Source organism: Nannospalax galili, unplaced genomic scaffold, assembly GCF_000622305.1.
Source record: "Nannospalax galili isolate Female #2095 unplaced genomic scaffold, S.galili_v1.0 scaffold275, whole genome shotgun sequence".
NCBI classification, from domain to species: domain Eukaryota; kingdom Metazoa; phylum Chordata; class Mammalia; order Rodentia; family Spalacidae; genus Nannospalax; species Nannospalax galili.
Genome location: NW_008335440.1, coordinates 648133 through 670358, shown reverse-complemented (window position 1 = coordinate 670358; position 22226 = coordinate 648133). Strand labels below are relative to the sequence as shown.

Below are 22226 nucleotides of genomic sequence, written 5' to 3'. Positions count from 1 at the left end.
CATCTGAACAGGTCTACTAACACCGTTACATCGGGGTGGTGCCTAGCAGCAATTCCAGCCCTGGCCTTTCTTGCTGCAGATCTTTGGTGCCAGTGACATCCCTGAAGATTTTTCTGTGCAATGGTTCCTGAGACCCCGCCTGACTACTACTCCTGGTCCTACCTCCCGCCTCGGGCTGGCCGGGCCTTGGTCACTCTCTTGTTTTCCAAAAGCTCTACTGGTCCTAGCCGCTCAACCAAAAGGAAGCCTGCCAACATGGCCCTTCCTCTCCTTCCTCCCATCTAGGCACAAGGCCCAACCGCAAATCACATTCCTGGGCCCAGGGAAGGGAGACCAGAAAGGCACAGGCATGACAGGACCGCTGATTGGTTGTTGAGACCCCGGGGGAGGAAGGTAGGAGTGACCCCGTGGAGCACTCAGTGACACAACGTGCTGGACCTCAGTTACGATGAGAGAGACGGTAGGGAGTTGTCACTCATTTTGTTCAGCTTTTCCAAGGAATGATTGACTTGGAATCATCATCGATCCAGGCATGTTGGGAGGGGGCCACGAGTGCCATCCACATGGTCATTGGACCCTGGGGCTCATGTGTGAGAGTGTCGGCGGGGACCTGCATCACCCACAGCACCGAGGAACACTCAGGACCAGCATGAGTCCGCTGACCTTGCAGGCACACTGATCAACCCATCCCGGCCATGACGAGAGGGCTGTGGAGGTGCAGGTGCTCAGGGCTACAACAGAGGAGAATATCGCCAGGCACTCAGGGAGGTGAAGACTTACCGTTCTCCCAGGTGACCCTGCGGGTTGTGAGGGATGCTGCAGAAGACTCCATGAAGCCCGTTCAAGGCTATCCGTCCTTCCGAACGTTACACATTCTCTGGATGCAGCACTGTGGACACGTCGCCCACGGGAATTGGCACTGAGGCGGCGACAAAGATCCCATGTGGCACTTTAGCGGGTGAGATTACAAGGGGCTTGAGATCTCCTTGCCTCTGCCTAGGTGCGTGGATAGTGCAGCACTTCCAACTGTGGTTCCAATGCTAGCAAAGGCATCTCTTACCATGTTTTCCCCTAGGTAAGGAGGAGGAGTAGCAGGGTCCCTGTGTGTGCCTTTCCTGTCTCCTTTCCTAGCCTCAGGGCCGGATTAGCTCCCCCCAGCTTCCTCCTCCAACCCCTACTCGCCAGTACGCGATAGGGCAAGCTATGACTAACAGAACGGCCGCAAAGGCCCTGTGCTATTGCGCCTTCTCCCCGAAACATAGGAAGAACCCAAAAGGAAACCAACCTCAATTGCTCTCCCACAAAGACTATCCAGAGTGCCAGGAGCAGTACAGACCACCCGGAGCAGCATTGCTGTTCCCTAGGTTCTGCTCATGTCATGGGCCCTCTGCAGTAGCCCTGGACAGCCTTCCTCCCCAGAGAGATGACAGCGTGTCCTGCCTAGGGCTTTGTATATGCCAGAGTCCTCTGGCCCATGAAAGAGGGGTCGGGTCAGACAAAGGAGACACCTCAAACCTAGACACTCCCGACACTCTCCAGGCTTCCAGCATCCAATGCCACCAATGCAACCCTGCCACTGAATCACACAAGCACTATGATGCACATCAGATTCATTCCCACCCAGGGAACAGCCAGTCACAGAGACTGAGATCTCCTTCGGATAAGGAAAACCCTGATGATGTCTCCTGAGAGACCTCTGTCCTCTACTGGGTGCAACTGTCAACTTTCTCCAAAAGGGTGCCTGCTCCGGCTGGTCTGCAGAATTCTGATAACCTAAGAATCACTCACTGTGTTACCAGCCCCAATCTCCAAGGAAGCTTGCAGCAGCCAACATTACCACGTGTTGCCCCCAGAGCAAGTGGACAATGGAGCAAAGCCCGAGGTCACCAGCTACAGGGCTGTGTTTTGGGAGAGCCCTGGAAGGCTTGCCGCGGCCTCTACTCCCTAACTGGGTTGGACAAAATAATATTCAATAGCATGGGGAAGGGGACAGTTTGGACAAAACCGCCTGGAGCTAAAACTTACAGTGACGGCATGAGAGGGAAGTCATGCCTGTGGGGGGACAATGCAGGGGAGCAAGGATAACTGTCACCACCTGATACGGTGCGATGTCACAAATGATCCACCTGTTATTTCAGCTGGCCAAATAAGGGGACCTTCTAGCCTGGGAGACCTCCTGGCCTCAGCTTGCCATACTCCAATGGGAGGTCTCCCCCATGCTCATGGGAAAAACCTGTGGTCGGGTCAGGCAAGTCCATGAACACACATCCGTGAAAGGTCCACACGAATGCTGAGAGGCATACCCACATGTAGATGGACAATTCAGGCAAGGCTGTGACACCTCGGTCAAGATTGGACACCTCCATCATCATGACAATCAGCGTACAGGTGGGGACAAAGCCAAGCGCTCAGCCTTGAACCCATGGGACACTGGGCTCTGTCTGATATTCCTACCCATGCTTCTAGCCTTCAGAGCTGTGTGGGACAGCAGGGGATCCCTGCAGGTCTCAGGGGTCCGTCTGAAGTGGTCTACCAACACCGTGAACCTCAGGGTAGTGCCTAGCAGCAACCCCAGCCCTGGCGCTTCCTGCCTGCAGATCCTTGGTGCCAGTGACATCCCTGGAGATTTTTCTGTGCAATGGTTCCTGGGACCCTGCCTGACTACTACTCCTGGTCCTACCCCCCAACTCGGGCTGGGGTCCTTTGGTGCCACTCTACTTCTCCTGAAGCTCTTCTTGCCCTAGAAGCTCAACCAAAAGGAAGCTTGCAAGCGTGGCCCTTCCTCTCCTTCTTTCCTTGTAGGCGCAAGGCCCAACAGGAAATCATAAGCCTGGGCCCAGGGAAGGGAGAACAAAAAGGCACAGCCACGACAGGACCCCGGGGGAGGAAGGTGGGAACAACCACGTGAAGCACTCAATGACACCACGTGCTGGACCTCAGTTACGATGAGAGAGATGCTAGGGAGTTTTCACTCATTTTGTTCAGCTTTTCCAAGGAATGATTGACTTGGAATCATCATCGATCCAGGAATGTTACCAGAGGGCTGCGTGGCCATTGACATGGTCATTTGTCCCTGGGGCTCGTGCGTGAGAGTGTGGGTGGGGACCTGCAACACCCACAGCATCCAGGAATGCTCAGGACCAGCATGAGTCTGCTGACTCTGCAGGCACACTGATCGGCCCATCCCGGCCATGACGAGAGGGCTGTGGAGGTGCAGGTGCTCAGGCCTACAACAGATGAGAATATCGCCAAGCACTCAGGGAGCTGAAGACTTACCGTTCTCTTTGTTAACCCTGCGGGCAGTGAGGGATCATGCAGAAGACTCCTGGGATCCGTTTCATGGGTATCCGTCCTTCCGCTATGTTACACATTCTTTGGCTGCACCATTGCGGACACGTTGCCCACGGGAATTGGCCCTGAGGAGGAGACAAAGACCCCACGCGATGCTCTAGCGGGAGAGCAGAGAAGAACGGGTATGCGGTCGCAGTGGCTCTGCCTAGGTGGTTGGATAGTGCAGCTCTTATAGCTGTGGTTCCATTGCCATTGATGGCATCTTTGACCGTGTTTTCCCCTAGGTAAGGAGGAGGCGGTGCCACAGTGCCTGTGTATGCCTTTCCTGTCTCCTTCCCTGGCCCCAGGCCTGATTAGCTCCCCAGCTTCCTCCTCCAACCCCTACTCGGCACTATATGATAGGGCTAGCTATGGCTAACAGAACGGCCGTAAAGGCCCTGTGCTATCGCGCCTTCACCCCCAAACCTAGGCAGAACCCAAAAGGATTCCAACCTCAATTGCTCTCCCACAAAGACTATCCAGAGCACCAGGCGCAGTATAGACCACCCAGAGCAGCATCGCTGTCCCCTAGGTTCTGCTCGTGTCACGGGCCCTCTGCGGTAGCCCTGGACAACCTTCCTCCCAGGGAGCTGACAGCGTATCCTGCCTAGGGCTCTGGATGCCCCAGAGGCCTCTGGCCCCTGAAAGAAGAGTCAGGTAAGGCAAAGGAGACACCTGGAAACCTAGACACTCCCGACACTTTCCAGGCTTCCAGCATCCAATGCCATCAATGCAACCTGCCACTGGATCCCACAAGCACTATGGTATACATCAGATTCATTCCCACCCCAGGGAACAACCAGTCAGGGAGACTGTGATCTCTCTCGGCTCAGGAAAACCCTGCTGACCTCTCCTGAGAAACCTCTGTCCTCTACTGGTTGCAACTGTCAACTTTCTCCAAATGGGTGCCTGCTCAGGCTCGCTAGTAGAATTCTGATAACCTGAGAATCACTGTGCTACCAGTCCCAATCTCCGAGAAAGCTTACACAAGCCAACATTACCACGTGTGGCCCCCAGGTCAAGTGGAAAATAGGTCAAGTCCCGAGGTCACCGGCTACAGGGCTGTGTGTGGAGAGAGGCCTGAAGGGCATGCCGAGAACTCTACTCCCTCACGGGGTCAGACAAAAAAATATCCAATAGCACGGGGAAGGAGACTGTTTGGACAAAAACCCCTGTAGCTGAAATTTACAGTGACAGCACGAGAGGGAAGTCGTGCCTGTGGGGGGACAATGCAGGGGAGTGAGGATAGCTGTCACCACCTGATCCCGGTGCTGATGGCACACATGATCCACTTGTTGAACCAGCTGGCCAAACAAAGGGAACTTCTAGCCTGGGAGACCACCTGGCCTCAGCCTGCCTGTATGCAATGGGAGGTCTCCCCCACACTCATGATTCCCCGGTGGTAGGGTCAGGCACGTTGTGAATACACGTCCATGAAATGTCCACACAGATGCCGCGAGGCGTACCGATATGTAGATGGACGCTTCAGACATGGCTGCGACTCCTCGATCAAGGATGGAACCCTCCATCTCATCACCATCAGCGTACAGGCGGGGAGAAAGCCAAGCGCTCAGCGATACACCCTGGGGAAACCTGGCTCTGTCTGACATTCCTACCCATGCTTCTAGCCTTCAGAGCTGTATGGGACAGCAGCGGATTCCTGCAGGGCTCAATTGGGCTGTCTGAACTGGTCTACCAACACCGTGAACCTCGGGGTGGTGCCTAGCAGAAACTCCAGTGCTGGCCCTTCCTGCCTGCAGATCCTTGGTGCCAGGACATCCCTGGAGATTTTTCTGTGCAATGGTTTCTGGGACCCCACCTGACTACTACTCCTGGTCCTACCCCCCACCTTGGGCTGGCCAGGCCTTGGTGCCACTCTACTTCTCCTGAACCTCTCATGGCCCTGCCAGCATGGCCCTTCATCTCCTTCCTCCCATCTAGTCACAAGGCCCAACAGGAAATCACATGCCTGGGCCCAGGGAAGGGAGACCAGAAAGGCACAGACACTACAGGACCACTGATTGGATGTTGAGACCCCGGGGGAGGAAGGTGGGAGTGACCCCGTGGAGCACTCAATGACACAACGTGCTGGACCTCAGTTACGATGAGAGAGACGGTAGGGAGTTGTCACTCATTTTGTTCAGCTTTTCCAAGGAATGATTGACTCGGAATCATCATTGATCCAGGCACGTTGGGAGGGGGCCGAGGGGCCATCGACGTGGTCATTGGGCCCTGAGGCTCATGCGTGAGAGTGTGGGTAGGGACCAACAACACCCACAGTATCTAGGAACGCTCAGGACCAGCATGAGTCCTCTGACCCTGCAGGCACACAGATCGGCCCATCCCAGCCATGACGAGAGAGCCGTGTAGGTGCAGGTGCTCAGGGCTACACCAGATGAGAATATCACCAGGCACTCAGGGAGCTGAAGACTCACCGTTCTCCAAGGTGACCATGTGGGTGGTAAGGGACCCTGTAGAAGACTCCCAGAAGCCCTTTCAGGGGTATCCGTCCTTCCATATGTTCTACATTCTCTGGCGGCAGCATTGTGGACACATCGCCATGGGAATAGGCCCTGAGGAGGAGACAAAGGCCCCACGCGACGCTTTAACGGGGGAGCAGAGAACAAGGGGCTTGCGGTCACAGTGCCTCTGCAAGGGGGCCTAGTTGGGTGAATGGTGCAGCTCTTCCAACTGTGGTTCCAATGCCAGCAAAGGCATCTCTGACCATTTTTTCCCCTAGGTAAGGAGGGGGGGCAGGGTCCCTGCGTGTGCCTTTCCTGTCTCCTTCCCTGGACTCAGGGCATGATTAGAACCCCCAGCTTCCTTCTCCAACCCCTACTCAGCACTATACAATAGGGCAAGCGATGGTAACAGAACGGCCAAAAGGCCGTGTGGTATCGTGCCTTCACCCCCAAACATAGGCAGAACCCTAAAGGATTCCAATCCCAATTGCTCTCCCACAAAGAATATCCAGAGCGCCAGGAACAGTACAGACCACCCGGAGCAACATCGCTGTCCCCTAGGTTCTGCTCGTGTCACAGGCCCTCTGGCATAGCCCTGGATAAACTTCCTCCCCAGGGAGCTGACAGGGTGTCCTGCCTAGGGCGCTGGTTTCCCCAGAGGACTCTGGTTCTTGAAAGAGGGGTTGGGTCAGGCAAAGGAGACACCTGGAAACCTAGACGCCTCTGACACACTCCAGGCTTCCAGCATCCAATGCCACCAATGCAACCCTGGCACTGGATACGACAAGCACTATGGGGCACATCAGATTCATTCTCGCCCCAGGGAACAATCAGTCAGGGAGAATGAGATCTCCCTTGGCTCAGAAAAACCCTGCATACCTCTCCTGAGAGACCTCGGTCCTTTATTGGGTGTAACAGTCAACTTTCTCCAAAAGGGTGCCTGCTCAGGCTCGCCCGCAGAATTCCGATAAGCTAAGAATCACTTTGCTACCAGTCCCAATCTCTGAGGAAGCTTGCAGCAGCCAACATTGCCACGTGTGGCCCCCAGGGCAAGTGGACAATGGAGCAAAGCCCAAGGTCACTGGCTACAGGGCTGTGTTTTGGGAGAGCCCTGGAGGGCCTACTGATGCCTCTACTCCCTAACTGAGTTGGACAAAAAAATATCCAAGGGCACGGGGAAGGGGACTGTTTGGACAAAAACCCCTGTAGCTGAAACTTACAGTGACAGCACGAGAGGGAATTTGTGCCTGTGGGTGGAAAATGCAGGGGAGCGAGGATAGCTGTCAGCACCTGATCCCAGTGCGGACGGCACACATGATCGGCCTGTTGAACCAGCTGGCAAAATAAGGGGACCTTCTAGCCTGGGGGACCTCCTGGTTTCAGCATGCCAGACTCCAATGGGAGGTCTCCCCCACGCTCATGGGATACGCCGGTGGTGGGGTAAGGCACGTCCTTGAAAACACGTCCATCAAATGTCCACACAGATGCCGACAGTCGTACCCAGATGTAGATGGATGCTTTGGGCACGGCTGCGAAACCTCGGTCAAGGATGGACACCTCCATCATCATGACATTCAGCGTACAGGCGGGGACAAAGCCAAGCACTCAGCAATGCACCCCTGGAACACTGGGCTCTGTCTGACATTCCTACCATGCTTCTGGCCTTCAGAGCTGTATGGGACAGCAGGGGATCCCTGCAGGGATAAGTAGGGCCGCCTGAACAGGTCTACCAACACCGTTACCTCGGGGTGGTGCCTAGCAGCAAATCCAGCCTTGGCCCTTCCTGTCTGCAGATCCTTGGTGCCAGTGACATCCCTGGAGATTTTTCTGTGCAATGGTTCCTGGGACCCCGCCTGAATACTACTCCTGGTCCTACCTCCCGCATTGGGCTAGCCGGGCCTTGGTGACTCTCTTGTTTTCCTAAAGCTCTCCTGGCCCTAGCCGCTCAACCAAAAGGAAGCCTGCCAGCATGGCCCTTCCTCTCCTTCCTCCCATCTAGGCACAAGGCCCAACAGCAAATCACATGCCTGGGCCAGGGAAGGGAGACCAGAAAGGCAGAGGCATGACAGGACCACTGATTGGTTGTTGAGACCCCGGGGGAGGAAGGTAGGAGTGACCCCGTGGAGCACTCAATGACACAACGTGCTGGACCTCAGTCACGATGAGAGAGACGGTAGGGAGTTGTCACTCATTTTGTTCAGTTTTTCCAAGGAATGATTGACTTGGAATCATCATCGATCCAGGCATGTTGGGAGGGGGCCGCGAGGCCATCCACATGGTCATTGGACCCTGGGGCTCATGCGTGAGAGTGTCGGCGGGGACCTGCAACACCCACAGCATCAAGGAACACTCAGGACCAGCATGAGTCCGCTGACCTTGCAGGCACACTGATCGGCCCATCCCGGCCATGACGAGAGGGCTGTGGAGGTGCAGGTGCTCAGGGCTACAACAGAGGAGAATATCACCAGGCACTCAGGGAGGTGAAGACTTACCGTTCTCTCAGGTGACCCTGCAGGTTGTGAGGGATCCTGCAGAAGACTCCATGAAGCCCTTTCAAGGCTATCCGTCCTTCCGCTACGTTACACATTCTCTGGATGCAGCACTGTGGATACAGTGCCTACGGGAATTGGCCCTGAGGTGGAGACAAAGATCCCACGAGGCACTTTAGCATGCGAGATAACAAGGGGCTTGAGGTCTCCTTGCCTCTGCCTAGGTGCATGGATAGTGCAGCTCTTCCACCTGTGGTACCAATGCTAGCAAAGGCATCTCTGACCGTGTTTTCCCCTAGGTAAGGAGGAGGGGGGCAAGAGTCCCTGCATGTGCCTTTCCTGTCTCCTTTCCTGGCCTCAGGGCCTGATTAGCTCCCCCCGCTTCCTCCTCCAACCCCTACTCGCCAGTATATGATAGGGCAAGCTATGGCTAATAGAACAGCCGCAAAGGCCCTGTGCTATCGCGCCTTCTCCCCGAAACCTATGAAGAACCCAAAAGGATTCCAACCTCAATTGCTCTCCTACAAAGACTATCCAGAGTGCCAGGAGCAGTACAGACCACCCGGAGCAGCATCGCTGTTCCCTATGTTCTGCTCGTGTCATGGGCCCTCTGCAGTCGTCCTGGACAACCTTCCTCCCCAGGGAGCTGACAGCGTATCCTGACTAGGGTTTTGTATGTCCCAGAGTCCTCTGGCCCATGAAAGAGTGGTTGGGTCAGACAAAGGAGACACCTGGAAACCTAGACATTCCCGACACTCTCCAGGCTTCCAGCATCCAATGCCACCAATGCAACCCTGCCACTGGATCACACAAGCACTATGATGCACATCAGATTCATTCCCACCCAGGGAACAACCAGTCACAGAGATTGAGATCTCCTTCGGCTAAGGAAAACCTGATGACTTTTCCTGAGAGACCTCTGTACTCTACTGGGTGCAACTGTCAACTTTCTCCAAAAGTGTGCCTGCTCCGGCTGGTCTGCAGAATTCTGATAACCTAAGAATCACTCACTGTGTTACCAGCCCCAATCTCCAAGGAAGCTTGCAGCAGCCAACATTACCACGTGTTTCCCCCAGAGCAAGTGGACAATGGAGCAAAGCCCGAGGTCACCAGCTATAGGGCTGTGTTTTGGGAGAGCCCTGGAAGGCTTGCCGAGGCCTCTACTCCCTAACTGGGTCGGACAAAATAATATCCAATAGCACGGGGAAGGGGACTGTTTGGACAAAACCACCTGGAGCTAAAACTTACAGTGATGGCATGAGAGGGAAGTCATGCCTGTGGGGGGACAATGCAGGGGAGCAAGGATAGCTGTCATCACCTGATACGGTGCAGATGTCACAAATGCTCCGCCTCTTATTCCAGCTGGCCAAATAAGGGGACCTTCTAGCCTGGGAGACCTCCTGGCCTCAGCCTGCCATACTCCAATGGGAGGTCTCCCCCATGCTCATGGGAAAAACCTGTGGTCGGGTCAGGCAAGTCCATGAACACACGTCCGTGAAATGTCCACACAAATGCTGAGAGGTGTACCCACATGTAGATGGAGGCTTCAGGCAAGGCTGTGACACGTCGGTCAAGTTTGGACACCTCCATCATCATGACAATCAGCGTACAGGCAGGGGCAAAGCCAAGCACTCAGCCATGAACCCATGGGACACTGGGCTCTGTCTGGCATTCCTACCCATGCTTCTAACCTTCAGAGCTGTGTGGGACAGCAGGGGTTCCCTGCAGCGCTCAGGGGGGCCTTTTGAAGTGGTCTACCAACACCGTGAACCTCGGGGTAGTGCCTAGCAGCAACCCCAGCCCTGGCGCTTCCTGCCTGCCGATCCTTGGTGCCAGTGACATCCCTGGAGATTTTTCTGTGCAATAGTTCTTCGGACCCCGCCTGACTACTACTCCTGGTCCTACCACCCACCTTGGTCTGGCCGGGCCTTGGTGCCACTCTACTTCTCCTGAAGCTCTCCTTGCCCTAGATGCTCAACCAAAAGGAAGTTTGCAAGCGTGGCCCTTCCTCTCCTTCCTTCCATGTCGGCGCAAGGCCCAAAAGGAAATCCTAAGCCTGGGCCCAGGGAAGGGAGACCAAAAAGGCACAGCCACGACAGGACCACTGATTTATTGTTGAGACCTTGGGGGAGGAAGGTGGGAACAACGACGTGAAGCACTCAATGACACCACGTGCTGGACCTCAGTTACGATAAGAGAGACGGTAGGGAGTTTTCACTCATTTTGTTCAGCTTTTCCAAGGAATGATTGACTTGGAATCATCATCGATCCAGGCATGTTAGCAGAGTGCTGCGGGGCCATTGACATGGTCATTTGTCCCTGGGGCTCGTGCGTGACAGTGTGGGTGGGGACCTGCAACACCCACAGCATCCAGGAACTCTCAGGACCAGCATGAGTCCGCTGACTCTGCAGGCACAATGATCGGCCCATCCTGGCCATGACGAGAGGGCTGTGGAGGTGCAGGTGCTCAGGCCTACAACAGATGAGAATATGGCCAGGCACTCAAAGAGCTGAAGACTTACCGTTCTCCTAGGTGACGCTGCGGGTGGTGAGGGATCCTGCAGAAGACTCCTGGAAGCCCGTTCAAGTGTATCCATCCTTCTGCTACGTTACACATTCTCAGGCTGCACCATTGCGGACTGGTCGCCCACGGGAATTGGCCCTGAGGAGGAGACAAAGATCCCACGCGACGCTTTAGAGGGCCAGCAGAGAACAAGGGGTGTGCGGTCGCAGAGCCTCTGCCTAGGTGGGTGGATAGTGCAGCTCTTCCAACTGTGGTTCCATTGCCAGCAAAGGCACCACTGACTGTCTTGCGGTCACAGTGCCTCTGCATAGGTGGCCTAGTTGGGTGAATGGTGCAGCTCTTCCAACTGTGGTTCCAATGCCAGCAAAGGCATCTCTGACCATTTTTTCCCCTAGGTAAGGAGGGGGGGCAGGGTCCCTGCGTGTGCCTTTCCTGTCTCCTTCCCTGGACTCAGGGCATGATTAGAACCCCCAGCTTCCTTCTCCAACCCCTACTCAGCACTATACAATAGGGCAAGCGATGGTAACAGAACGGCCAAAAGGCCGTGTGGTATCGTGCCTTCACCCCCAAACATAGGCAGAACCCTAAAGGATTCCAATCCCAATTGCTCTCCCACAAAGAATATCCAGAGCGCCAGGAACAGTACAGACCACCCGGAGCAACATCGCTGTCCCCTAGGTTCTGCTCGTGTCACAGGCCCTCTGGCATAGCCCTGGATAAACTTCCTCCCCAGGGAGCTGACAGGGTGTCCTGCCTAGGGCGCTGGTTTCCCCAGAGGACTCTGGTTCTTGAAAGAGGGGTTGGGTCAGGCAAAGGAGACACCTGGAAACCTAGACGCCTCTGACACACTCCAGGCTTCCAGCATCCAATGCCACCAATGCAACCCTGGCACTGGATACGACAAGCACTATGGGGCACATCAGATTCATTCTCGCCCCAGGGAACAATCAGTCAGGGAGATTGAGATCTCCCTTGGCTCAGGAAAACCCTGCAGACCTCTCCTGAGAGACCTCGATCCTCTATTGGGTGCAACAGTCAACTTTCTCCAAAAGGGTGCCTGCTCAGGCTCGCCTGCAGAATTCCGATAAGCTAAGAATCCCTGTGCTACCAGTCCCAATATCTGAGGAAGCTTGCAGTAGCCAACATTAACACGTGTGGCCCCCTGGGCAAGTGGACAATGGAGCAAAGCCCAAGGTCACCGGCTACAGGGCTGTGTTTTGGGAGAGCCCTGGAGGGCATGCTGAGACCTCTACTCCCTAACTGAGTCTGACAGAAAAATATCCAAGGGCCCGAGGAATGGGACTGTTTGGACAAAAACCCCTGTAGCTGAAACTTACAGTGACAGCACGAGAGGGAATTCCTGTCTGTGGGTGGAAAATGCAGGGGAGCGAGGATAGCTGTCAGCACCTGATTCCAGTGCTGACGGCACACATGATTGGACTGTTGAACCAGCTGGCAAAATAAGGGGGCCTTCTAGCCTGGGAGACCTCCTGGTTTCAGCGTGCCAGACTCCAATGAGAGGTCTCCGTCATGCTCATGGGATTTCCCGGTGGTGGGGTCAGGCACGTCCTTTATCACACATCCGACAAATGTCCATACAGATGCCGACAGTCGTACCCAGATGTAGATGGATGCTTTGGGCACGGCTGCGAAACCTCGGTCAAGGATGGACACCTCCATCATCATGACAATCAGCGTATAGGCGAGGACAAAGGCAAGCACTCAGCAATGCACCCCTGGAACACTGGGCTCTGTCTGACATTCCTACCATGCTTCTGGCCTTCAGATCTGTGTGGAACAGTAGGGGATCCCTGCAGGGCTCAGTGGGGCCGTCTGAACTGGTTTACCAACACCGTGAACCTCAGGGTGGTGCCTAGCAGCAAATCCAGCCCTGGCCCTTCCTGCCTGCTGATCCTTGGTGCCAGTGACATCCCTGGATATTTTTCTGTGCAATGGTTCCTGGGACCCCACCTGACTACTACTCCTGGTCCTACCTCCCGCCTCGGGCTGGCCGGGCCTTGGTGACACTCTTCTTCTCGTGAACCTCTCCTGGTCCTACCCGCTCAAACAAAAGGAAGCCTGCCAGTGTGGCCCTTCCTCTCCTTCCTCCCATCTAGGCGCAAGGCCCAACCGCAAATCACATACCTGGGCCCAGGGAAGGGAGACCAGAAAGGCACAGGCATGACAGGACCACTGATTGGTTGTTGAGACCACGGGGGAGGAAGGTAGGAGTGACCCGTGGAGCACTCAATGACACAACAAGCTGGACCTCAGTTACGATGAGAGAGACGGTAGGGAGTTTTCACTCATTTTGTTCAGCTTTTCCAAGGAATGATTGACTTGGAATCATCATCGGTCCAGGCAAGTTGGGAGGGTGTTGCGGGGCCATCGACGTGTTCATTGGCCCCTGCCACTCGTACGTGAGTGGGTGGGGACCTGCAACACCCACAGCATCCAGGAACGCTCAGGATCAGCCTGAGTGCGCTGACACTGCAGGCACACTGATCGGCCCATCCCAGCCATTATGAGAAGGCTGTGGATGTGCACGTGCTCAGTGCTACACCAGATGAGAATATTGCAAGGCACTCAGGGAGCTGAAGACTTACCGTTCTCCAAGGTGACCCTGTGGGTGGTGAGGGACCATGCAGAAGACTCCCGGAAGCCCTTTCAAGGGTACCCATCCTTCTGCTACGTTACACATTCTCTGGCTACAGCATTGTGGACATGTCGCCCACAGGAATTGGCCCTGAGGAGGAGACAAAGACCCCAAGCGACGCTTTAGTGGGCAAGCAGAGGACAAGGGGATGCGGGCGCAGTGCCTCTGCCTAGGTGGGTAGATAGTGTAGCTCTTCCAACTGTGGTTCCAATGCCAGCAAAGGCATCTCTGACCGTTTTTTCCCCTAGGTAAGGAGGGGGGGGCAAGGGTCCCTGCGTGTGCCTTTCCTGTCTCCTCCCCTGGCCTTAGGGCCTGATTATCCACCCCAGCTGCCTCCTCCAACCGCTACGCAGCACTATACGATAGGGCAAGCTATGGCTAACAGAACGGACGCAAAGGCCCTGTGCTCTCGCGCTTTCACCCCCAAACCTAGGCAGAACCCAAATGGATTCCAACCTCAATTGCTCTCCCACAAAGACTATCCAGAGCGCCAGGAGCAGTACAGACCACCCAGAGCAGCATCGCTGTCCCCTAGGTTCTGCTCGTGTCACGGGCCCTCTGGGGAAGCCCTGGACAACCTTCCTCCCCAGGGAGATAACAGGGTGTCCTTCCTAGGGCTCTTGATGCTCCAGAGGCCTCTGGCTCCTGAAAGAGGGGTCGGGTCAGGCAAAGGAGACACCTGGAAACCTAGACACTCCCGAAACTCTCCTGGCTTACTGCATCCAATGCCACCAATGCAACCCTGCCACTGGATCACACAAGCACTCTGGTGCACATCAGATTCATTCCCACCCAGGGAACAACCGTCAGGGAGACTGAGATCTCTCTCGGCTCAGGAAAACCCTGCTGACCTCTCCTGAGAGACCTCTGTCCTCTACTGGTTGCAACTGTCAACTTTCTCCAAAAGGGTGCATGATCAGGCTAGCCTGCAGAATTCCGATAACCTGAGAATCACTGTGCTACCAGTCCCAATCTCCAAGGAAGCTTACAGAAGCCAACATTACCACGTGAGGCCCCTAGGGCAAGTGTAAAATAGTCAAGGCCCGAGGTCACCGGCTACAGGGCTGTGTGTGGACAGAGGCCTGAAGGGCATGCCGAGGCCTCTACTCCCTCACTGGGTCAGACAAAAAAATATCCAAGGGCATGGGGAAGGGGACTGTTTGGACAAAACCCCCTGTAGCTGAAACTTACATTGACGGCACGAGAGGGAACTCGTGCCAGTGGGGGGACAATGCAGGGGAGTGAGGATAGCTGTCACCACCTGATCCCGGCTCTGATGGCACACATGATCCGACTGGTGAACCAGCTGGTCAAATAAGGGGACCTTCAAGCCTGGGAAACCTCTTGCCTCAGCCTCCCAGACTCAAATGGGAGGACTCCCCAATGCTCATGGGATTACCCGGTGGTCGGGTCAGGCACGTCCGTGAACACACGTCCTTGAAATGTCCACACAGATATCAAGAGGCGTACCCACATGTAGATGGATGCTTCAGGCACAGCTGTGACCCCTCAGTCAAGGATAGACTCCTCCATCATCATGACATTCAGCGTACAGGCGGGGACAAAGCCAAGAGCTCAGCCATGCGCCCCTGGGACACCTGGCTCTGTCTGACATTCCTACCCATGCTTCTAGCCTTCAGAGCTCTGTGGGACAGCAGGGGATCCCTGCAGGTCTCAGTGGGGCAGTTTGAACTGGTCTACCAACACCGTGAACCTCGGGGTTGTGCCTAACAGCAACTCCAGCACTGGCCCTTCCTGCCTGCAGATCCTTGGTGCCAGTGACATCCCTGGAGATTTTTTTGTGCAGTGGTTCCTGGCACCCCGCTTGACTACTACTGGCCTTCCTCCCGCCTCGGGCTGCCCGGGCCTTGGTGCCACTCTGCTTCTCCTGAAACTCTCCAGGTCCTAGCTGCTCAACCAAAAGGAAACCTGACAGTGTGGCCCTTCCTCTCCTTCCTCCCATCTAGGTGCAAGGCCCAACAGGAAATCACATGCCTGGGCCCAGGGAAGGGAGACCAGAAATGCACAGGCACGACAGGACCGCTGATTGGTTGTTGAGACCCCGGGGGAGGAAGGTGGGAGCGACCCCATGGAGCACGCAATGACAAAACTTGCTGGACCTCAGTCACGATGAGAGAGATGAAAGGGAGTTTTCACTCATTTTGTTCAGCTTTTCGAAGGAATGATTGACTTGGAATCATCATCGGCCCAGGCACATAAGGAGAGGGCTGCGGGGCCATCGACATGGTCATTTGTCCCTGGGGCTCGTGTGTGTGAGTGTGGGCAGAGACCTGCAACACCCACAGCATCCAGGAATGCTCAGGACCAGCATGAGTCCGCTGACCCTGCAGTCACACTGATCGGCCCATCCTGGCCATGAGGAGAGGGCTGTGGAGGTGCAGGTGCTCAGGGCTACAACAGATGAGAATATCGTCAGGCACTCAGGGAGATGAAGAATTACCGTTCTACTTGGTGACCCTGCAGGTGGTGAGGGATCCTGCAGAAGACTCCCGGAGACCTTTCAAGAGTATACATCTTTCTGCTACGTTACACATTCCCTGGCTGCACCATTGTGAACACGTCACCCACGGGAATTGGGCCTGAGGAGGAGACAAAGATCCCACCCGGCGCTTTAGCGGGCGAGAAGAAAACAAGGGGCTTGCGATCACAGTGCCTCTGCCTAGGTGCGTGGATAGTGCAGCTCTTCCAACTGTGGTTCCAATGCTAGCAAAGGCATCTCTGACCGTGTTTTCCCCTAGGTAAGGAGGGGGGGGCAGAGTCCCTGCATGTGCCTTTCCTGTCTCCTTTCCTGGCCTCAGGGCCTGATTAGCTCCCCCCAGCTTCCTCCTCCAACCCCTACTCGCCAGTATACGATAGGGCAAGCAATGGTAACAGAACGGCCGCAAAGGCCCTGTGCTATCGCGCCTTCTCCCCCAAACCTAGGAAGAACCCGAAAGGATTCCAACCTCAATTGCTCTCCCACAAAGACTATCCAGAGTGCCAGGAGCAGTGCAGACCACCCGGAGCAGCATCGCTGCTCCCTAGGTTCTGCTCATGTCATGGGCCCTCTGTGGTAGTCCTAGACAACCTTCCTCCCCAGAGAGCTGACAGTGTATCCTGCCTAGGGCTTTGTATGCCCCAGAGTCCTCCTGCCCATGAAAGAGGGGTCGGGTCTGATAAAGGAGACACCTGATAACCAAGACACTCCCGACACTCTCCAAGCTTCCAGCATCCAGTGCCAGCAATGCAACCCAGCCACGGGATTACACAAGCACTATGATGCACATCAGATTCATTCCCACGCAGCGAACAACCAGTCACAGAGACTGAGATCTCCCTTGGCTCAGGAAAACCCTGCTCACCTCTCCTGAGAGACCACTGTCCTCTACTGGGTGCAACTGTCAACTTTCTCCAAAAGGGTGCCTGCTCAGGCTTGTCTGCAGAATTCTGAGAACTGAAGAATCACTACGCTACCAGCACCAATCACTGAGGAGTCTTGCAGCAGCCAACATTACCACGTGTTACCCCCAGAGCAAGTGGACAATGGAGCAAAGCCCGAGGTCACCGGCTACAGAGCTGTGTTTTGGGAGAGCCCTGGAAGGCATGCCAAGGCCTCTACTCCCTTAGTGGGTCAGACAAAGTAATATCCAATAGCACGGGGAAGGGGACAGTTTGTACAAAACCCCCTTGGAGCTAAAACTTACAGTGACGGCATGAGAGGGAAGTCGTGCCTGTGGGGGGACAATGCAGGGGAGCGAGGATAGCTGTCACCACCTGATCCCAGTGCATATGTCACAAATGATCCGACTGTTGAACCAGCAGGCCAAATAAGGGGACCTTCTAGCCTGGGAGGCCTCCTGGCCTCAGCCTGCCAGACTCCAATGGGAGGTCTCCCCCACGCTCATGGGATTAACTGGTGGTGGGGTCAGGCACGTCCATGAACACACGTCTGTGAAATGTCCACAGAGATGCCGAGAGGTGTACCAACATGTAGATGGACGCTTCAGGCAAGGCTGCGACACCTCGGTCAAGTTTGGACACCTCCATCATCATGACAATCAGCGTACAGGTGGGGACAAAGCCAAGCGCTCAGCCATGAACCCCTGGGACACTGGGCTCTGTCTGACATTCCTACCCATGCTTCTAGCCGTCAGAGCTGTGTGGGACAGCAGGGGATCCCTGCACGGCTAAGTGGGACCGTCTGAACTTGTCTTCCAACACCGTGATCATCGGGGTGGTACCTAGCAGGAACTTTAGCCCTGGCCCATCCTGCCTGCAGATCCTTGGTGCCAGTGACATCCCTGGAGATTTTTCTGTGCAATGGTTCCTGGGACCCCGCCTGACTACTACTCCTGGTCCTACCTCCTACCTCGGGCTGGCTGGGCCTTGGTGACACTCTACTTCTCCTGAAGCTCTCCTGGCCCTAGCCGCTCAACCAAAAGGAAGCCTGCCAGCATGGCCTTACTCTCCTTCCTTCCATCTAGGCGCAAGGCCCAACAGGAAATCATATGCGTGGGCCCAGGGAACGGAGACCAGAAAGACACAGACATGACAGGACCACTGATTGGTTCTTGAGAACCCAGAGGAGGAAGGTGGGAGCGACCCCATGGAGCACTCAATGACACAACGTGCTGGACCTCAGTCACGATGAGAGAGACGGAAGGGAGTTTTCACTCATTTTGTTCAGCTTTTCCAAGGAATGATTGACTTGGAATCATCATCGATCCAGGCACGTTAGGAAAGGGCTGCGGAGCCATCAACATGGTCATTTGTCCCTTGGGCTGGTGCGTGAGAGTGTGGGCAGGGACCTGCAACACCCACAGCATCCAGGAATGCTCAGGACCAGCATGAGTTCGCTGACCCTGCAGCCACACTGATCGGCCCATTCCGGCCATGACAAGAGGGCTATGGAGGTGCAGGTGCTCAGGGTTACAACAGATGAGAATATCGCCGGGCATTCAGGGAGCTGAAGACTTACCGTTCTCCTTCGTGACCCTGCGGGTGGTGAGGGATCCTGCAGAAGACTCCCGGAAGACCTTTCAAGGGTATACGTCCTTCCACTACGTTACACATTCTCTGGTTGCACCATTCTGGACATGTCGCCCACTGGAATTGGCCCTGAGGAGACGATAAAGATCCCACACGGTGCTTTAGCGGGCGAGCAGAGAACAAGGGGCTTGCGATCACAGTGCCTCTGCCTAGGTGCATGGATAGTGCAGCTCTTCCAACTGTGGTTCCAATTCTAGCAAAGGCATCTCTGACCGTGTTTTCCTCTAGTTAAAGAGGAGGGGGGGCCAGGGTCCCTGCGTGTGCCTTTCCTGTCTCCTTTCCTGGCTTCACGGCCTGATTAGCTCCCCCCCAGCTTCCTCCTCCAACCCCTACTCGGCAGTATACGATAGGGCAAGCTATGGATAACAGAACGGCGGTAAAGGCCCTGTGCTATCGTGCATTCTCCTCCAAATCTAGGAAGAACCCAAAAGGATTCCAACCTGAATTGCTCTCCCACAAACACTATCCAGAGTGCCAGGAGCAGTACAGGCCATGTGAAGCAACATCGCTGTCCCCTAGGTTCTGCTCGTGTCACGGGCCCTCTGCGGTAACCCTGGACAACATTCTTCCCCAGGGAGCTGAGAGCGTGTCCTGCCTAGGGCTTTGTATGCCCCAGAAGCCTCTGGCCAAATAAAGAGGGGTCGGGTCAGGCAAAGGAGATCCCAGGAAAACTAGACACTCCAGATACTCTCCAGTCTTCCAGCATCGAATGCCACCAGTGCAACCCTGCCACTGGATCACACAAGCACTATGGTGCACATCAGATTCATTCCCACCCAGGGAACAAACAGTCAGGGATACTGAGATCTCTCTCAGCTCAGAAAAACCCTGGTGACTTCTCCTGAGAGACCTCTGTCCTCTACTGGGTGCAACTGTCAACTTTCTCCAAAACAGTGCCTGTTCCAGCTTGTCTGCAGAATTCCAAAACCTAAGAATCACTGTGTTACCATTCCGAATCTCCGAGGAAGCTTGCAGCAGCCAACATTACCATGTGTGGTCCCCAGGGCAAGTGGAAAATAACGCAAGGCCCGAGGTCACCGGCTATAGGGCTGTGTGCGGATAGAGGCCTGGACCATGCCGAGGCCTCTACTCCCTCACTGGTTCGGATAAAAAAATACATCCAAGAGTACGGGGAAGGAGACTCTTTGTACAACAACACCTGTACCTGAAACTTACATTGTCGGAACGCGAGGGAAGTCGTGCCTCAGGACAGACAATGCAGGGGAGTGAGGATTGCTCTCACCACCTGATCCTGGTGATGACGGCACACATGATCCACCTGTTGAACCACCTGGCCAAATAAGGGGACCTTCTAGCCTGGGAGACATCCTGGCCTCAACCTGCCAGACTTCAATTGGAGCTCTCCCTGACATTCGGGGGTTTCCCGGTGGTGAGATCATGCACGTCCGTGAACACACATCTGTCAAATATGCAAACAGATGCCGAGAGGTGTACCCACATGGAGATGGACACTTCAGGCATGGCTGTGACACCTCGGTCAAGGATGGACACCTCCATCATAATGACAATCAGTCTACAGGCAGGGACAAAGCCAAGCACTAAGCCATGCACCCCTGGGACACTGGGCTCTTCCTGACATTCCTACCCATGCTTCTAGCCATCAGAGCTGTGTGGGATTGCAGGGGATCCCTGAAGGGCTAAGTGGAACCGTCTGAACTGGTCTTCCAACACCGTGAATTTCAGGGTGATACCTAGCAGGAACTCTAGCCCTGGCCCATCCTGCCTGCAGATCCTTGGTGCCAGTGACATCCCTGGAGTTTTTTTTTGTGCAATTGTTCCTGGGACCCTGCCTGACTACTACTCCTGGTCCTACCTCCCGCCTCGGGGTGGCCAGGCCTAGGTGCCTCTCTTCTTCTCCTAAAGCTCTCCTGGCGCTAGCCACTCAACCAAAAGGAAGTCTGCCAGCATGGTCTTTCCTCTCCTTCCTCCCATCTAGGCACAAGGCCCAACAGGAAATCACATGCCTGGGACCAGGGAAGGGAGACCAGAAAGTCACAGGCACAACAGGAATGCTGATTGGTTGGTGAGACCCCGGGGGAGGAAGGTGGGAGCGACCCCATGGAGCAATCAATGTCACAACGTGCTGGACCTCAGTTACGATGAGAGAGACGGTAAGGAGTTTTCACTCATTTTGTTCAGCTTTTCCAAGGAATGATTGACTTTGAATCTACAGTGATCCAGGTATTTTGGGAGGGAGCCACAGGGCCATCGATGTTGTCATTGGCCCATGGGGCTCGTGTGTGGGATTGTGGGTGTGGAGCAGCAACATCCACAGTATCCAGGAATGCTCAGGACCAGCATGAGTCCTCGGATACAGCAGGCACACTGATCGGCCCATCCCGGCCATGACGAGAGGGCTGTGGAGGTGCAGGTGCTCAGGGCTACAACAGGTTAGAATATCGCCAGACACTCAGGGAGCTGAAGACTTACCGTTATCCTAGGTGAGCCTGTGGGTGGTGAGGGACCCTGTAGAAGACTCCCGGAAGCCCTTTCAAGGGTATCCATCCTTCCGCTAAGTTACACATTCTCTGGCTGCAGCATTGTGGACACGTCGCCCACGGGAATTGGCCCTGAGGAGGAGACAAAGACCCTTGCAACGCATTAGCGGGAGAGCAGAGAACAAGATGCTTGCGGTCGCTGTGCCTCTGCCTAGGTGGGTGGATAGTGCAGCTCTTCCAACTGTGGTTCCATTGCCAGCAAAGGCATCTCTGACTGTGTTTTCCCCTACGTAACGAGTATGGGGGGTCAGCTTCCCTGTGTGTGCCTTTCCTGTCTCCTTCCCTGGTCTAAGGGTCTGATTAGCCCCCCGGCTTCCTCCTCCAACCCTTACTCGGCACTATACAATAGGCCTAGTTATGGCTAACAGAATGGCCCTAAAGGCCCTGTGCTATGGAGCCTTAGCCCACAAACCTAGGCAGAACCCAAAAGGATTCAAACCTCAATTGCTCTCCCACAAAGATTATCCAGAGCGCCAGGAACAGTACAGACCACCCGGAGCAGTATCGCTGTCCCCTAGGTTCTACTCATGTCACAGGCCCTCTGCGGAAGCCCTGGACAACCTTCCTCCCCACAGAGCTGATAGTGTGTCCTGCCTAGGGCTCTGGATGCCCCAGAGGCCTCTGGCTCCTGAAAGAGGGGTTGAGTCAGGCAAAGGAGACACCTGGAAACCTAGACACTCCCAACACTCTCCAGGCTTCCAGCATCCAGTGCCACCAATGCAACCCTGCCACTGGATCCACCAAGCTATATGGTGTACATCAGATTCATTCTCGCCCCAGGGAACAACCAGTCAGGGAGACTGAGAACCCTCTTGGCTCAGGAAAACCCTGCCGGCCTCTCCTGAGAGACCTCTGTCCTCTATTGGGTGCAACAGTCAACTTTCTCCAAAATGGTGCATGCTCAGGCTCGTCTGCAGAATTTCGATAACCTGAGAATCAATGTGCTACCAGTCCCAATCTCCAAGGAACCTTACAGAAGCCAACATTACTACGTGTGGCCCCCAGGGCATGTGGAAAATAGTGCAAGGCCTGAGGTGACCGGCTACATGGCTGTGTGTGGAGAGAGGCCTGAAGGGCACGCCGAGGCCTCTACTCCCTCACTGGGTCAGACAAAAAAATATCCAGTAGCATGGGGAAGGGGACTGTTTGGACAAAAACCACTGTAGCTGAAACATACAGTGACGGCACGAGAGGGAA

General features: G+C 55.2%; 1 long non-coding RNA gene and 9 other non-coding genes across 11 annotated transcripts in view; all 10 read right to left on the bottom strand.

Moving 5' to 3' along the window:
* Nucleotides 1-22226, bottom strand: part of LOC103731781 — a 114520-nt gene that overhangs the window by 77902 nt on the left and 14392 nt on the right. The gene's annotated exons all lie outside the window — the stretch shown is intronic.
* LOC115069847 lies at nucleotides 435-528 on the bottom strand. The gene has a single exon (XR_003849082.1). It is a non-coding gene; the product is annotated as a small nucleolar RNA SNORD116 (small nucleolar RNA).
* On the bottom strand, nucleotides 2932-3025 carry LOC115069853. The gene has a single exon (XR_003849088.1). It is a non-coding gene; the product is annotated as a small nucleolar RNA SNORD116 (small nucleolar RNA).
* LOC115069854 lies at nucleotides 5421-5514 on the bottom strand. Its single transcript, XR_003849089.1, has one exon. It is a non-coding gene; the product is annotated as a small nucleolar RNA SNORD116 (small nucleolar RNA).
* Nucleotides 7940-8033, bottom strand: LOC115069855. The gene has a single exon (XR_003849090.1). It is a non-coding gene; the product is annotated as a small nucleolar RNA SNORD116 (small nucleolar RNA).
* On the bottom strand, nucleotides 10459-10552 carry LOC115069849. Its single transcript, XR_003849084.1, has one exon. It is a non-coding gene; the product is annotated as a small nucleolar RNA SNORD116 (small nucleolar RNA).
* LOC115069841 lies at nucleotides 13071-13164 on the bottom strand. The gene has a single exon (XR_003849077.1). It is a non-coding gene; the product is annotated as a small nucleolar RNA SNORD116 (small nucleolar RNA).
* Nucleotides 15578-15671, bottom strand: LOC115069865. Its single transcript, XR_003849099.1, has one exon. It is a non-coding gene; the product is annotated as a small nucleolar RNA SNORD116 (small nucleolar RNA).
* On the bottom strand, nucleotides 18095-18188 carry LOC115069852. The gene has a single exon (XR_003849087.1). It is a non-coding gene; the product is annotated as a small nucleolar RNA SNORD116 (small nucleolar RNA).
* On the bottom strand, nucleotides 20617-20710 carry LOC115069862. Its single transcript, XR_003849096.1, has one exon. It is a non-coding gene; the product is annotated as a small nucleolar RNA SNORD116 (small nucleolar RNA).